Here is a 3,389-nt window from a genome sequence, read left to right as displayed (position 1 = left end):
GTTGCCTTAAAACAGGTTGTATCGTTCTCTGGTTTTGTATCACCCTCTAGATTGCCCATCTAACACCTAAAACAGAGCTGGACACATAGTGAGTGCTAAGTTAATTTTTGTTAGATGATTTGGTGAACAACACAAATGGAAAAACAGTATATTACATGCCTCCAGATTTTGCCTTTATTGGTTGAAGTCATAACCTAGGCCATGGTATGTAATACAGATAATACAGTTACATTGTATGGCTACATATATTATTCTCCATTCATTTGAATAAGGGTTCAACAGACAACTGGGGTAGGTGTTCCCTGGTCAATGCAGAAAATGTTTATGTCTGTGTATTTGCTTTGGGGAGAAGAGATTGAACACTTCTCAGAGAATCAACAAATCAGCTGTTTGGTAATTTTAATGCATAATGTGCAGAGAGCTTGGAATATATTAGCAAGCAAAGCAAAGACTATGCACTAAGGATGTGATGGGATAAGAGATGAGCAGTCTCTTAATAGAGTGTGTTAGATGCTTGACTTTAAAAAATGTTTGTATAATTTCTTGTAAAATTTGGGTTTTTGAAGAAGAGAAACCCAATATAGATTTCTGTCGTTTTCCTCAGTGGCTCAATTTAGAATAGATTTCAACTTGTCTGAATTAGTTATCTTATGCATAGAATAATTTTCCTAATCTAAAAAAATTTCCATATATTCATTATAATAATAATACTTGTGGTATTGTTTAACCAGAAGAATAGATTGCATAATCATAATAATCACTTTCATTTAACTAATGGATATTAGTTTTGTATTCATTAAATTTACTTTTCCTGTACATCTTTTAGTACTGCTCTTGTTACTTTAGGAGACCTACATGACTTTTCTGAGACCTGGATAAAACTCTGCAATTTATACCTTATAAGTTCTTACAAATTAATAGGGAAAATGGCATAGAGCAGAATATTGTTTTATATGTTGCTACAGCTAGTCCAAGAAACTTGAAGTAAATATGACCGTAGTTTACTGAAAAGAGCACTGGAATGGAAGTGAGAAATTCTGTGTTTAAGACTTACCAGGCTGCTTTCTTTTACCTTTCACAGTCTCTTCATTGCAGTTTTACATTAACTTTAACTATGTTTAGTTGTTTATCACCCTTATAGAGTCCCTTTCTATCAGAAATAAACTAACCTTTCAAAACATGAAACATAAATAATAGCAAAAATTTTTAATTATCAAGAAGTTATGAAAAGGAATAAAATGGAGTAGGTCACATATTGAAAAGTTACTGTGCCACATCTTTTACTGGATACAGTCTGCTCCATACACAGAAAAAGAAAAAAAAAAAGCCACGCATTTTTTTCTGTGTGCTTCCTTCTAAGATATCCTAATATCCTCAGCAAGGAGACAAGTCCAACATTGAGAAGTTGACGTCTTAGAACCCACTGTCCTAACCCAACTTTCTTTTTTCCTGGGAGTGTTATGGGTTGCGGGAAGAAATATTAGCTATTTGGAACTTTCTACACATAAGCCATTTATTCGTTCATTCCACAAATATTTGTTGAGTGTCTTCTGTATGCCCACATTCTAGCCAGGGAATACAAAGACAAACAAGTCACGGTTCCTGCCATCAAGTAGCTCACAGTCTAACAGAAAAAAAAAGTTTATAAAACTATTGTTTTTGAGTTGTTTCTTTGATTACTGTCTAAAATACTCCTTTGAGTAGAGCACTACTCTAGGAATGGTCAAGACAGAGAGGCACATCTATTAGAACCAGGGGCATGGAAATGCTATGAAGAGATCAGTAAGAATTAGTACTACACAAACAGACACACACACACAAAGGCACAACACCCCTAAGCCTACATTCAGTATGACAGCAAATGCAGGAAAGAAAAAGCACACTGAGGAGGCAGAAGCTTATGTTCATGAAATTTTTTTTTAAATAGATCTTTATTGGAGTATAATTGCTTCACAGTACTGTGTTAGTTTCTGTTGTACAACAAAATGAATCAGTCATATGCATACATATATCCCCCATCCCCTCCCTCTTGAGCCTTCTCTTTCTAATATATTTTAAAGATGGATTAGAAAATTTGGGGGCCAGGGTTTCAGAAATATTTTGAAAACAAAATAGATGACTGAAATGCTTAAATAATTGAATCAAAAGCTACTTTCCTTAACCCCATATTTCTAGCTTAGATCTCAGAATTATGGTGGCTTTTACATCAGTGAATTATTCATATTTTTATTCTCCATTCATTTGAATAAGTCTTCAACAGACAACTGGGGTAGGTGTACCCTGGTCAATGCAGAAAAGGTTTTTGTCTGTGTATTTGCTTTGGGGAGAAGAGATTGAACACTTCTCAGAGAATCAACAAATCAGCTGTTTGGTAATTCTAATCCTGAACTTTTGGAAAGATCATAACTTTTATAACAGTTTTAGTAAAAATTTCTTCCTAAAATTCTGTCCAACAATACTCTTCAGTCAGGTATGCTGGACATTTGCTGTGAATACTGGGAAATAAACCAAGAAGAATAAATTATAACCTTAATTGTAAGCCAAAATACACACCAGTGTAAAATACTGCTCTGTAATGTTTGGCTCATGCAAAGAAGGTGTACCCTTTCATTTCACTGGAAATATAGCTGAACCACATTTTTAGGTCATTTTCTGATTAATTCCCATTTCCAGGTGAGGAATAACACAACAATCATGGTTTATATTAGTACCTGCTTTTTCATGCCCCGCTCCCAAACGATTCTCTTCTACCTACCTTTGATATCTTACACCCAGGTTCCTGGCCTGAGGCCTCTCATTCTTAATTGTTAAACTTCTGGATTGCCTATTTAATTTAGGTAGTCTGTTGTCTTAGGTCGGGTCCCCTAGAATGATACCCTGAGAGGATTCCATGGGGCAGAGGGTAAAAAAAAAAGAAAAACAAAAACCCTCTAAAGGAATAAAAATGGAAGGAGGCCATGTAAAGGTATAATATCAAGCAAGTCCTGTGGAAGGTATATTTGACTCAGTATTTCAGAGAAACTCCAGAAACAGCATAAATCAATCACATCTCAGAGCTATCCTTACCAGAGATGGAGAATGAAGATGTACTACTTGCCAGTCCTTTTAAGGGCTGCTCCCAGGGGACGGTAATTCCCAGGCAATTGTGGTTTTCATGCAGCACAGGCTGAGTTTGTTCTAACAATGTGAGGAGAGTCCTTCAAAAAAGAGACACTGATGCTGGCTGGTGGGAGGGAAAGCCCACTGGGAGCCTGTGCACATGAAAGTAACAAAGGGATTCAAGGGGACATAGATGGAGCATTGACAGTGTCTACCTCATACAAATAATCACTGTCAAGTATTCAAAAATATGCTTTGGACTATCAGAAAATCAGGATCTTTTCCAGCAT

The sequence above is a fragment of the Lagenorhynchus albirostris genome, chromosome 2 (assembly GCF_949774975.1).
Source record: "Lagenorhynchus albirostris chromosome 2, mLagAlb1.1, whole genome shotgun sequence".
In the NCBI taxonomy this organism is placed as follows: Eukaryota; Metazoa; Chordata; class Mammalia; order Artiodactyla; family Delphinidae; genus Lagenorhynchus; species Lagenorhynchus albirostris.
Note: the sequence above shows the minus strand (reverse complement) of the source record.